Source organism: Callithrix jacchus, chromosome 4 (assembly GCF_049354715.1).
Source record: "Callithrix jacchus isolate 240 chromosome 4, calJac240_pri, whole genome shotgun sequence".
Classification (NCBI taxonomy): domain Eukaryota; kingdom Metazoa; phylum Chordata; class Mammalia; order Primates; family Cebidae; genus Callithrix; species Callithrix jacchus.
The window spans coordinates 22,711,888-22,726,136 of NC_133505.1; the positions used below are offsets into that span (position 1 = coordinate 22,711,888).

General features: G+C 43.1%; 1 protein-coding gene across 1 annotated transcript in view; it reads right to left on the bottom strand.

Moving 5' to 3' along the window:
- Positions 1 to 2,798: 2,798 nt before the first annotated feature.
- Positions 2,799 to 14,249, bottom strand: part of LOC108590053 (uncharacterized) — a 67,242-nt gene continuing 55,791 nt past the window's right edge. The window contains exon 6 of the mRNA XM_078370878.1: positions 2,799 to 12,887. The gene's annotated coding sequence lies outside the window, so the exon portion shown is untranslated. The remainder of the gene's footprint in view (positions 12,888 to 14,249) is intronic.

Genomic DNA, 14,249 nt, shown 5'->3' on the forward strand with positions numbered 1-14,249 from the left:
ACCTTGCCCAGCCCATCTTTTTTAAATAGAATTTATGTAAATCTCCAAGCCTAAGTTTTTTTTGTTTTGTTTTTTTTACTGAGTCTCACTCTTGTCACCCAGGCTGGAGTGCAGTGACACGATCTCGGCTCACTGCAACCTCTACCTCCCGGGTTCAAGCTATTCTCCTGCCTCACCCTCCTGAGTAGCTGAGATTACAGGTGCTCACCACCACACTCGGCTAATTTTTGTACTTTTAGTAGAGATGGGGTTTTGCCATGTTGGCCAAGCTGGTCTTGAACTCCTGACCTCAGGTGATCCACCCGCCTAGACGTCCCAAAGTACTGGGATTACACGTGTGAGCCACCACCCCTGGCCAGAAATATCTTTTTCAATTTTGTGTCAGATGTAGAAAATTAAAGAAAAAGGCATTTTTCTGAGATCTCTCAAGTGAAATAAACATGGCCTCTGAGGTGAACATTTTACATTCATTCATTCATTCATTCATTCATTTTTGAGACGGAGTCTTGCTCTGTCACCAGGCTGGAGTGCAGTGGCATAATCTCAGCTCACTGCAGCCTCCGCCTCCCAGGTTCAAGTGATTATTCTGCCTCAGCCTCCCAAGTAGCTGGAACTACAGGCATGCACCACCATGGCTGGCTAATTTTTGTATTTTTAGTAGAGACAGGGTTTCACCATGGTGGCCAGGATGGTCTCGATCTCTTGACCTCATGATCCGCCTGCCTTGGCCTCCCAAAGTGCTGCGATTACAGATGTGAGCCACTGCACCCGGCCACATTTTATTGTTAAAATATAAAATATTATACTGTTAAAATATAAAATATTATTATTTTGGAAAAATTTTAAATTTCCAGCCTTTGCCTTTTACCTACACAACATTTTAATAAACTATTTTTTGTTTGTCAGGATATAGATTTCTTGATTGCCTATGTCATAGTCCACGCATATTCTACTCAGTCATTGCACTATTTCCATAGACACTTCTGTTTTGGGCTAGGTCCGTGAGACAAAATGCCTGCCTTCTGGAGCTCACAGACTGGTTGGGACCCCACAACCTGACCAGTTTCCACTTAGTGCAATAAGCGGCAGTAGTGGATCTTGTGCTGGGTGCAATGGAAGCTTGCAGGGTGTGGGGTGGTTGGGGGTGCAGTCAAGGAAGGCTTTGTGGAGACAAGGCATTTTTGCAGTGGATCTTGAAGGACAAGCAAGAAGTCCCACAAGCAGAGGCCAGAGGTCTGAGTGGAGAACTGCCAGCAGCCATGTGACTCCTTAGCCAGCTCCCCTCGTTCTGTAGTTTGTTTCTGCTTTTCCTTTAGAAATGACAGATTCTGCAAACAAGAGCTCCAGTTGTTTATCAGGGGTCCTGCCAGGCCCTAAGTGCCAGGGGCTCCTGCTCCCTGCTGGAGAGGCTGTGGGCCCCTGATTAGGGAGGCAGCTGAGGCAGGGGACCATGGGCACTGCAGGTGGGAGCACTGGCAGGCCACAGTGAGGGGCAAAGGTGAAGACCTGCAGGATAGGAGCAGGATGCTGTACCGGGGAGAGGGAGGGCAAGGGACAGAAACAGACCTTGTCCCTCTGTGCTTCCAGGACATACCCCTGCCCTTCTCTGCTTGGTGAGGTGCTAGTCTATTAAGGCCCCTTCAGATGGCACTCCTCTGTAATTCCGTTTATCTAGAGCTTCCCCATAGCATCATTCAGCATCAATTTTTCTCCTTTGCCCACTTAGCAGGTTGAGAGTGCGAACTCTGGAATGTTGGATGTTGTAGTTGAGAGTGGGAACTTTGAATCAAGAATAGTAATAGCAGAATAGGCACAGTGGCTTACGCCTGTAATCCTAGCACTTTGGGAGGTTGAGGCGGGTGGATCACTTGAGGTCAGGAGTTTGAGAACAGCCTGGCCAACATGGTGAAACTCCGTCTACTAAAAATATAAAAATTAGCTCTGCATGATGGTGGGTGCCGGTGATCCCAGTTACTCAGGAGCGCTGAGGCAGGAGAACTGCTTGAAGCCAGGAGGTGGAGGTTTTGGTGAGCCGAGATGGAGTCAGTGCACTCCAGCCTGGGCAATAGTAATAGCAGCTAACATTTATCAAGCATTTGCCATATGCTAGGCACTGTATTGCATGTTGTGAATCTACTTTCTCACTTAATACTTCCCAGCTGTCTGTGAGGTAGGAATCATCATTATCCCATGTTGCTGAAGACGAAACTGAAGGACAGAGAGATTAGTAAACCTGAATTATCACAGCAGAGATTCAAACCCCTGTCTGAGTTGCAATTTCCTCATTTATAACACAAAGATGAAAATAATATCTTTTTATGTTGGCCAAAAGATACAAAATTTCAGCTAGATGGGAGGAGCAAGTTCATGAGACCTATCGTACAACATAGTGACTATGGTTAATACAAACATACTGTGGTGGGGTGCGGTGGCTCATGCCTGTAATCCCCGTACTTTGAGAAGCCAAGGTGGGCAGATCACCTGAGGTCAAGAATTCAAGACCAGCCTGGTCAACATGGTGAAATTCCGTCTCTACTAAAATACAAAAATTTGCTGGGTGTGGTGGCACACATCTGTAACCCCAGCTACTCGGGAGGCTGAGGCAGGAGAATCATTTAAATCCAGGAAGCGGAGTTTGCAGTAAGCCGAGATTGCATCACTGTACTCCAGCCTGAGTGACAGAGACTCTGTCTCAAAATAAATAAATAAAAACTTATTGTATATGTGAAAACCGCTAAGCGCAGTGTTTATGTTCTCACCACACACACACACCCACACACAAAATATGAGGCAATGCATATGGTAATTAGCTTGATTTAATTATTCCACAGGATATACATATTTCAGAATATCACACTGTACCCCATAAATATGTACAGTTTTTTGAAATGACCAAATTCATTAGGGGTCCCATATCAGCCCTGAAGAGGCAATAGGACCAGGATTGGCAGGTGGAGGCTCCATTACCCAGAAAACAGGACCAGGATCAGCAGGTAGAGGCTTCAGGAAAGAAAGTTTTCACTTAGTAGGTCAAGGAATGTTCTAGTGGTCAGAAATAATCAGTAATAGAACAGGCTGTGAGAGGGGGTTATGTTCCCATATCCAGAAGTAGACAAGAGCTTGGATTCATCTGTCCCAGGATAGCATATAATGAATCTGGTAGAAGCTTGGATGAATATATATATACAGTTCCTTTTAGTTTCAGGTCATACTATGCATGAGAAGAAAAAAGGCTTTTCTGCAAATATCTTGTAACGTACATAATTCCACACTACCCTCATAAGCAGAATTCCAACATGTAGAAATCACAAGTTCTCAGAACTCCTTCACTCATCACTTTATTTATGTATTTATTTGAGACAGAATCTTACTCTGTCTCCCAGGCTGGAGTAGGGGCACCATCTTGGCTCACTACAAACTCCGCCTGCTGGGTTCAAGTGATTCTCCTGCCACAGCCTCCTGAGTAGCTAGGATTACAGTCACGCACCAACACTCCTGGCTAATTTTTTTGGTTTTGTTTTATATTTTTATTTTTTATGTATGTATGTATGTATGTATGTATGTATTTATTTTTGAGACGGAGTTTCGCTCTCGTTACCCAGGCTGGAGTGCAATGGCGCGATCTTGGCTCACTGCAACCTCCACCAACTCCCCACCAGCCCCAGGTTCAAGCGATTCTCCTGCCTCAGCCTCTGAGTAGCTGGGATTACAGGCGCCTGCCACCATGCATGGCTAATGTTTATATTTTTAGTAGAGATGGGGTTTCACCATATTGGCCAGGCTGGAAACTCCTGACCTCAGGTGATCCACCCATCTCTGCTTCCCAGAGTGCTAAGATTACAGGTGTGAGCGACCATGCTGGGCATACCTGGCTAATTTTTTGTGTTTTTAGGAGGCCCTCGTCAGCCTCCCAAAGTGCTGGGATAACAGGCATCAGCCGTCGTGCCTGACCCCACTCATCGTTTTAATTCAGTGTCCAGACATGGGCTCCAGGAACTTAATAGGGTTGCAGAAAGTTTAGCACAAGAGCCACAGGACTGGACAATGCACTCCTCTTGCCTATTTTTATTTTGATATAATTTCAGACTGAAAGAAAAATCGTAAGAATTGCACAGAAATTCTCATATAGTGTTCATACAGATTCTCCAACTGTTAACATTTTAATACATTTGCTTTATCATTCTATCTTTATATCTATTTCTATCTTACGTATATACAGTATATTCTTTGATATAAGTTGCAGTCATAATGTCCCTCACCCCTAAATACTTTAGTGTGCATTCTTAGAAGAAGGTCTTCTCTCACACAGTCTCCATAGAATTATAAAAATCAGTTGGGCGTGGTGGCTCACGCCTGTAATCCCAGCACTTTGGGAGGCCAAGGCAGGTGGATCACGAGGTCAAGAGATCAAGACCATCCTGGTCAACATGGTGAAACTGTCTCTACTAAAAATACAGAAAAATTAGCTGGGCATGGTGGTGTGTGCCTGTAATCCCAGCTACTCAGGAGGCCGAGGCAGGAGAATTGCCTGAACGTAGGAGGCAGAGGTTGCGGTGAGCCGAAATCATGCCATTGCACTCCAGCCTGGGTAACAAGAGAGAAACTCCATCTCAAAAAAAAAAAAAAGAATTATAAAAACCAGGAAACTGACAGTGAGATGTCTAACCTGTAGATCTTATTCAAATTCACATTTCTCCCAACGCTGTGCTTTACAGAAATGAAAACCAAGTCCCAGATCATGGGTCATATTCAGTTATTCTGTCTCCCAAGTTTTGTTTAACCTAAAATGATTGCTTTGTTTTTCTTTGTCTTCCACGACATCAACATTGTCAAAGAGTCGGCAAAGAACTCTAAGCAAAGTCTTAAAAATGAAGTAATGCCACCAGGCGTGGATCACTTGAAGTTGGGAGTTTGAAACCAGCCTGACCAACATGGAGAAACCCCATCTCTACTAAAAATACAAAATTAGCCAGGCATGTGGTGCATGCCTGTAATCCCAGCTACTTGGGAGGCTGAGGAAGGAGAATCACTTGAATCCGGAAGGCAGAGCTTGCAGTGAGCTGAGATCATGCCATTACACTCCAGCCTGGGCAACAAAAGCGAGACTCCATCTCAAAAAAAAAAAAAACCTCCTATGCCTTGCTACCTTTCTCCCTTTCTCCAGTTCAGCTTACCCAGCCCCTTCCTACAATTGATGTCCCTTGCCCTTTCCTGTTGTGCACATGAATTCACCATTTGCCTGTCAGTAGAAGTCATCTTCATCCTTTAAATCCTTCCTTTACACTGCTGACAAAGTCAGTGATCTTCTAAAGCCATGCCTCTAACCACACCATGCAAGGCTTAAAACTTTACCCTACCATCCAGGTACAGGGTCCTTTCGAAACCCAAGAACATAGTGTCCCTCTTCTATCCTGTGCCTGCCAACCCTGAACCATCCCCCATCACCATTGTGTGGTTACACCCTGTGAACCCTTTGGGTATCAGCTTCCCCCCAGGGGTAGGATAGCAGCTAATGGAGCAATAAGATAAAACAAGAAAAAGAAGAGGGTGGGGCATTTTGAGATCAGCCTTCCCAGCAGGGTTTCTGAAGCAGCCCAGGTTTCTGTGAAGGTGAGGCATTGTGAGAGGGAGGGAGAAGTGTGTGGCTTCTAGTTCCAGCTTGGAGTTGGACAGAGGAGACAGTCAGTGAGAAGGGGCGATAGGGAGTGAGAAGGAGTTTTTGGGAAGGATGTACTGACTAGAGTTATTAAGAAAAAGGAGATACTTCACATCCTAAACTTGCAACCACACACAGCACGATAGTACTGTCTTCTGTATAAGACTGTGTACTTAGTCATCCAAATTCTCACTTACTGGTTACACAAAGATGCTTCGGAAACTAAAGTACAATTTGAGACAATTTTTAAAAAACTACTTACTGCCTTGGCCAGGTACGATGGCTCACGCCTGTAATCCCAGCACTTGGGAGGCTGAGGCAGGTGGATCATGAGGTCAGGGGTTCAAGACCAGCCCGGCCAAGGTGGTAAAACCCCATCTCTACTAAAAACACAAAAACTAGCCAGGCATGGTAGTATGCACCTGTAACTCCAGCTACTCTGGTGGCTGAGACAGGATAATTGCTTGAACCTAGGAGGCAGAGGTTGTGGTGAGCAGAGATCACACCACTGCACTCCAGCCTAGGTGACAGGGCAAGACTGTCTCAAAAAAGAGAACGTACTACCTCATGTAGGCCTTTATTTCTACTTCTTGACCTAAGTTCCGCAGTCCTCCATGGGTTTCTGGGGCATATAACATGTTTTATTCTGTACTTTATTATTTAGGGAAATTCTCTCTTCCTTACATATGCCTCTCCAGATGTGATCAGATGCCTGATTCATCTTGCAAATCAAGATGACACCAGGAAGTGTCACCTGGTAGTAGGAATAGCCATTGTCTTATTTATTGAATGAATTAGTGCTACATATTCCTACAACTTTTCAGCTTGAAACTTGCATTCGCCCACAAAATTCTATTTCAGACTCATCCTTGCTGCTTTTGCAAATAAATGCAGTTGACAGAATCATTTGCAAATGAAGCAGCGTATCTTACACAGTAAACACTCATCTCAGAGGTGAACAAATCCAGAATGCTTTCTCTCTTCAGGATGCAAGATGTCTTAGTTTTGGCGATTGTTTTACTTTGTTTCCCTTGATGTCTTCTTGTTTACTTACAGGCCACTATAGGCGAGATATGTGCGTCTATGGCCCTGGGGATTTAAAGTGGCTCTATGAATCCTCTAGCATGTTCGCTAACAAGTTGGAGTTGGAGACCTACTCACTTACTGTGGAATGCCTAGAACTGAGGATTCGAGAGAAAACTCTGAAGCAGAGTGAAGTCCCTGGGGAACCAGACTGGTATTTGCTCCAAGAGTAAAAGCTACTTCAAAGAAAATAAAGTATCAACAATAAAAAAAAAAACTAATAACTCTTATTTTGGAATATGTGTCCTACTTTCCTCATGCGTCTTGCCTAGGACACGTGGCAGACCTGGGGACCACCTGTGAGCCTGCGGGAAGAACATCCCAGGTCACTGTGAACACGGAAGGCGTGAAAGTTCAACTGACTGCAGTTGGCAGCTTGGCCATGAGTGGCTTTTCTTAACTCCTCATGTAACTCCTACTCTAACCCATTCTAATCAGTCTTAAATAATGTTATGTGTTTTGTAAAATGCCCTAATTAAGGAGTGTCCCTTCAAAAATTAGTGGTTTTCCCTGTCTTCCTTATTGAAAGAGGGATCCAGCTTTTTTGTTTTTAAGACAGGGGCTCACTTTGTCACCCAGGCTAGAGTGCAGTGGCATGACTTCAGCTCACTGCAGCCTCGACCTCCTGGGCTCAAGCCATCCTCCCACCTCAGTCCCCAAGTAGCTGGGACTACAGGTGCATGCCATCATGCCCTGCTAATTTTTTTGTACTTTTTTGTAGAGATGGGGTCTCGCCATGTTGCCTAGCTAGGCTGTCAGCTGTTTGATATGTAAGTAAGGACAGAAAGTCACCTTAAAGCAGAATAGTTCCTTCTTGCTGTGCCAAGAACCACTAAATGATTAACACTTATGTAAGTATAGAGCCACGAGCCTTAGTATTCTGGGGAAAAGGTTTAACCACGCTCTTTGAATTTTGAGAGCTCTGTGAAAATTGGCCTCCAAGAAGGCAGGGGAACACTGTCTTCCTAGGGCTCGAGCCTGTTTGTAAAAGATGATCTGCTAGCAGAATGTAACCCTCAGCCATTACTTTGCCTTAAAAACCTAACATATTTATAGCAGCATTACTCACAATAGCCAAAAGGTGGAAGCAACCCAAATGGACAGACAAATGGATAAACAGAATGTGGTGCACGTACATTCGATAGAATATGATTCATCCTGAAAAAGAATTCTGACATATGCCACGACATGGATGAACCTTGAAAACATTGTTACGTGCAATAAGCCAGACATTAAAGATCACATATTATCTGGTTCCATTTATATGAAATGTCCAGAATAAATCTATAGAGACAGAATGGTGGCTGCCAGGGGATGGGAGGAGAAGGGGAATGGGGAGTTATTGTTCAATTGTTACAAAGTTTCAGTTTGAAAAGATAAAAAGTTCTGGAGATGGATGGTGGTGATGGTAGCCAACAACATGAATATACTTAATGCCACTGAACTGTCCATTAAATCAATAAAGATGCTCATCAATAGAGAAGGGACTGATTTTTAAATTTGCATAATAAACCTTACTTGTGTTTACTGTGCTTTTCCTGGTCACCTCTCCATAACTTGCCTCCCTCAATTTCCTTTGAGATGAAGGTCACAGGTGTTAAAGCCTGAATTTTAAGCCACCTCTATGAGAGTCACTCATTTTTCCCTGGGTATCTTCTGGGTCTGGGTATGTACACATGTTAACAATTGTCAGCTTTTCTCTCGTTAATCTGTTTTCCATTATGGTGGGGGAGGGCACCTAAAAACTACGAAGGGTATAGGAAAAAAATTTTTTTCTAACCTACAGAACTGTCAGACAACTTCAGCCCTAGCAGTGATCCCAAATGAGAAGGCCAGTCTTTATTGCTGATCCTATTTAAAATATTTTCAAAAAGATGACATGATGATTTGGCAGTGAAAAGGGTACAGAAAACAAATCAGCAGGGCCAAAATTAGACTTTAGTGGAGCCCATATTTGTTTTTAGAGAAATGACCACAAATCCATGTTTTCTTGCATATTCATTGTAAAGAAATGACCAGTTTATTTCATTTATAACAATCTTGTGTGAAAATAAGTATTATTTTTCATTGTTATTTATTATTTTTGAGACAGAGTCTTGCTCTGTCATCCAGGCTGGAGTGCGGTGGTGCAATCTCGGCTCACTGCAACCTCCGCCTCCTGGGTTCAAGTGATTGTCCTGCCTCTCCTCCCGAGTAGCTGGGACTACAGGCACTGACACCACACCCAGCTAATTTTTTGTATTTTTAGCAAAGACAGGGTTTTGCCTTGTTGCCCAGGCTGGTTTTGAACTCCTGAGCTCAGGCAGTCTGCCTGCCTTGGCCACCCAAAGTGCTGGGATTACAGGTGTGAGCCATTGCGCCTGGTCAGTGTGATTTTTTAAAAAAGTGTCTAAATGAAGCAAGAGCAGGGTTGGCCAGATAAATAGTTCTGCCTCTGAAGGCCATCCTATCTTTGTTCCAGTGATTTGCCTCTCCCATTGTAGTGCAAAAGCAGCCAAAAGGGAAACCAGTGAGCTTGGCTACCTCTCATTAAGCATTATTTAAATCCAAGGTGGTTGGATTTGGACCATGAGCTATAGTTTGCAAATCCCTGGTCTAAAAGGGCCCCTTTAAAATTTTTAAAGTAAAAATTATAAGTGGTTAAAAAAAGTATTGTCATAGTTTAATTGGCAAGGTTTTATATTTCTTAGTGGTACAAGAAATTATGGAACTTTACATTTAGTAGAATTTTAGATTGAATGACATACAGTAAGGGGCAGAGCATCACACAATAAGGCTTGATGAGAATGAATAGAAGTTAGCAGTTAGATAATGATTCTAAGGTTGTGGGCACCACTGTTAAACTCAGTTTGGTGGGGCAGCATATAACATGGCATGCAGAACTTGATGAAGCTTATTAAGATTTGGATTTAGGGTGTGATGAGGGAGTTCAGGACAAAATGAAAGCATCAGCATACATTCATATGTTTAAAAGGCTCCTGGTGGTATGAGCTCACAAGGGAATCTCCTGATCTGCAGGTTGCAAAGATCCATGGGGGAAGTGTGGTTTCATGAGTGGGGTTGCACCACTCACACTCACCACTTCCCTTGGCTGGGAGCAGGGGTTCCTTTGGCTCCAGGCTGTTCCCAATTGGGTCATCTCCCCACCCTTTTCTTTGTTCTCTGTGGGTCAAGTTGTTTTCCTAATCAGTCCCAATGCAAGAACCTGGATATTTAAGTTGAAGGTGCTAAATTCACTTGCCACTTTCATTCCGCTCCATGAGCACTGCAGCTGCTTCTAATCAGCTATCTTGGCCCCCTCTGCCTTTGAAGTGACTTTCTAAAGGAAAAACTGACCATGCCAATCCTATCCTTAAAATTCTTTGATTGTCTCCTAATTTTAATAAAATCCAAATTCTTTACAGTGACCTAAAATCCCTGCCTAAACTTACTTATGACTACCACACTAGCCATGTATTTGCAACAGGGAACAGTATCAACCTTTAAGGAGGTGAAAATTGGTTCTGGAGGAATAGAGAGGGGATAAGTCTTACTTTTTCCAATGTGTAAGGAACAGGCATAGAGCATATATAATAAATATGGAATTAAAATCTTATAGAGGGGAACAATTAGAAAAAGAGTGTGAAGAAAAATTGAGAATCCACCTAACCTATAAAGACCAGTGCTACGCAATACGGTAGCCCCTAGCAACGTGTGGCTACTGAACGCTTGCAATGTACCTAGTGCAAAAGGAAAAGCAAAGCTTTAATTTTGCTTAAATAGAAATTCAATAGCCATATGGGGCTAGTGGCTGCGATATCAGACAGCACAGCTCTACGCACATGCTATCTGTATCTATCCATGCTATAGTCAGGATACTTTGCTAGAAATAACAAAAATTCAGAGTGGATTACACCTAAGTCCAGATAAGAGAGAATCCAGGGTTGGCTAATTCAACAGCTTCGAAGCCATTATCATGGATCCAGGGTCTTTCCATCTTCCTTCACTGCCATCCCAGGTGCATCAGCACTACCCTAAGATTGTTTTCCTGATAGTCACAATATGTCTGCCACAGTATCAGGCATCATATCTAAAACTAATGCTCAGTACGAGACTGCAGCTGTCTCTTTTTTTGTTCCTCCTTTGAAAAATGAGATAAAACATCACCTCACATCTTGTTAGCCAGAATTTTATCAGATAGTCTTCACTGACCACTGGCAAAAAGAATGGGATTACTACACATGACTCAGGTGCTATGAGAGCCATTCCCTGGAGCTGAATATAGTGCTGGTCCCCATAACATATGGCTAGAGGAGGAAGGCTTATCAAGCCAGGCCTTGTAGGAAAGTAGGGACTTGCACAGCTTGTATTAAGGAAGGAAGAGTGAAAGCAGAACTTCACCCTCTGTTCTAGGTAGAACTAAGCTGAACTAGTTGAGAATATCCCTGTGCCAGTGGTTTTCAGAGTGTTGTCATCCAGAAACTTTTTAGAGAATTGAAAATCATCAGGTTCCACCCAAAACTTATTGAATCAAACTCAGGATGGTGCCCAAGAATCTGTGTTTCAACAAGCCTTCTAGGAGATTCTGATACACCCTAGTTTGAAAACATTGCCCTATTCCAGTGGTTTTCAATTGTGTGTGTGTGTGGGGGGGGGGCATTTTTGTCCCTAGGGAACATTTGGCAATGTCTAGAGAAATTTTGGTTGTCACAATAAAGTGCAGGGTGCCTCTGGCATCTAGCAGTAGAGGTCAGGACAACGTGCAAGACAGTCTCCCAGAGCAAAGATGCGTCCAGCCCCAAATGGCAATAGTGCCAAGGTTGAGAAACCATGGGGCAGAAGAAGCTCCTTTACAGTGGCTTCAGCCCACCTGGCTCTCAACCCAGGTTTCAGGTCTTTGAACCTGGTTAGCGCAAGGATTAGCATCTGTCAAGCACCTTCAGAGCAGAAGAGATGTCAGATTGCCTTTGCCCACAGTCTGATCAACTTCCTTCTAAGCAATCAGCCTTCTAGTGGTCAACTCAGATCAGTCCCTAGGGTCACTTAAGAATCAAAACACAATGATTATTTCAGGACAAAAAAAAAAAATCTTATAAGGAACACAGTCAATATACACATTGGCTGGCTTTTATGAGGGCCTAATTCCTCTATCTTAGAAACTTGACAGGTTGTTTGGATCGAGCAAACCTTTTCCACGCTTTTTTGTTGTTTTGTTTTTGTTGTTTTTGAGACAGAATTTCACTTTGTTGCCCAAGCTGGTGTGCAATGGTACAATCTCAGCTCACTTCAACCTCTGCCTCCTGGGTTCAAGCGATTCTCCTGCCCCAGCCTCCTGAGTAGTTGGGATTATAGGCATGTGCCACCATACCCAGCTAATTTTTGTATTTTTAGTAAAGACAGGGTTTCTCCATGTTGGTCAGGCTGATATCGATCTCCCAACCTCAGCTGATCCTCCCGCCTCAGCCTCCCAAAGTGCTGGAATTACAGGTGTGAGCCACCACGCCCAGCCTGATGCTTAGGAATCTTTCTGTTCAACTGAGTCTCTACCACCACCTCTAGCTCTCTCTCATGGGGCCAGGAAATGGAGATCAAGCATCCAGTTCTAACTAACATTTTCTAGACAAGACAGAAGCAAGGAACCTTACATTGCCTATGGATATAATTTCTAAGAGAGTTTGAAGTTACAGAAAGCAGCAAATCATATCACAGTAGGCAATGCCACAATCAGTTCAGCTCAAACCCACCTCATATTAAACCTATTTTCCAAGGGTTTTGTAGCACAGCTTGTTCTACCATGATTACCACATGAGCTCTTCTGACACTTACCTAATATAACACACTTCCAGGAACAGATGTGCTGGTGAAGTTTATTTACATTAATGTTCTCTTATGTCAATCACATGTAAGCCCTGGGTGCTAGTTTTCATATACAGAATCCAGTACCTTCCTGGGAGAACTACTTTTTTCCCTAAACAAAAGAAGACACAATTAATATGATAACTGGGGAGCTTAATGAACATCTTGCTTCACTTTGGGGTGTCATCTGGAATTTCTGAGTAAACTGTATCCAGCGGCTGCCAGTGGCAATTCATGAGGGAGTCGTAGAGTTCTTCACTTTTCACCATAAACTCTTGGTTTGATTCCTCAATATTCAAATGAAGATGTGGATCTGCAGAAGTCAATAATGGATATGAAAGAAATAGAGTTTTACAGAACACATATTAGAAAGTTTTTAGAAAGCATTTGCAGGAAGTACTGCAGATAGTCAAGGTTAAAATTCTTAAATTGTGTATTTCCTTTCAATTAGACTTGAAAATAGAAATTTAAGCTATAAAAGTATTAGTATTGGCCAGGCATGGTGGCTCACATGTAATCCCAGCACTTTGGGAGGCAGAGGTGGGTGGATCACCGGAAGTCAGGAGTTCAAGATCAGCCTGTCCAACATGGTCTCTACTAAAAATACAAAAATTAGCTGGGCATGGTGGCAGATGGCTGTAATCCCAGCTACTCAGGAGGCTGAGACAGAAGAACAGATTGAACCAGGGAGTCAAATGTTGCAGTGTGCTGAGATTGCACCACTGCACTCCAGCCTGGAGACAAAGTGAGACTCTATCAAAAAAAAAAATTTTTTTAAAGTAGTAGAATCAACAGACTTAACGAGCATCTGACCTCGACAGAAGAGATGGTGAAAAAAAAATGGACAGATTTGAGATGCTTAAGAGATGGATTCAACTTAGAAGGAAAGAAGAAAAGGAAGGTCAAGAACCACTGCCATGTTCCTGGCATGAGCCAGGTAGATACAATGCTAAACAGTGAGCCAAGCCAAGGGCCCCAAGGACAGGGGTTTATAAAAATAAATATGCTACTTTACCTGCTCAGTTAACACATTCATGTTAGTGAATAAATTTTACATAGCAACTAATTCAGAAACACAGGATGACTTGGCCTTCTATCTCTGAAACATGGAACATTATGAGGAGGTGGTATTATGTTATAGCAAATGTATTAGACCTGGATTTTCAGCCCAAGTTGCCAGGCTTCCAGAGCTTGCCAAGGCTTTCAAGGTCATTAATTTTTTTTAATGTAACCTGTCTTTTTCCTCTCCTTGTACTGAATGTAATGGAAGAAGCCTTTTGTGTTTTCCTTTTTAATTTTTCCAAGCCTCAGTTCCTTGAGGATCATAATTTGCTTCCTAACACTCATATAAGTTCACACTATTCATCTGTAGTGCAATGGGACTAAATCTTGGCCCCACAAAATTCTTCTGTTAAAGCCTAAACCCCACAGTGTGAAGGCATTTGGAGATGAGGACCAGGAGGTCAGATGAGGTCATATGGGTTGGTTGCTGGTATGATAGTAGTGCCCCTATAAAAAGAGAGCAGGCTGAGCACAGCAGTTCACACCTGTAACCCCAATACTTTGGGAAGCTAAGGCCAGCGGATCACTTACGTCTTGGAGTTTAAGATCAGCCTGGGCAACATACTGAGACCCCATCATCACAAAATATAAAAATAAATTTTAAAAGAAGATA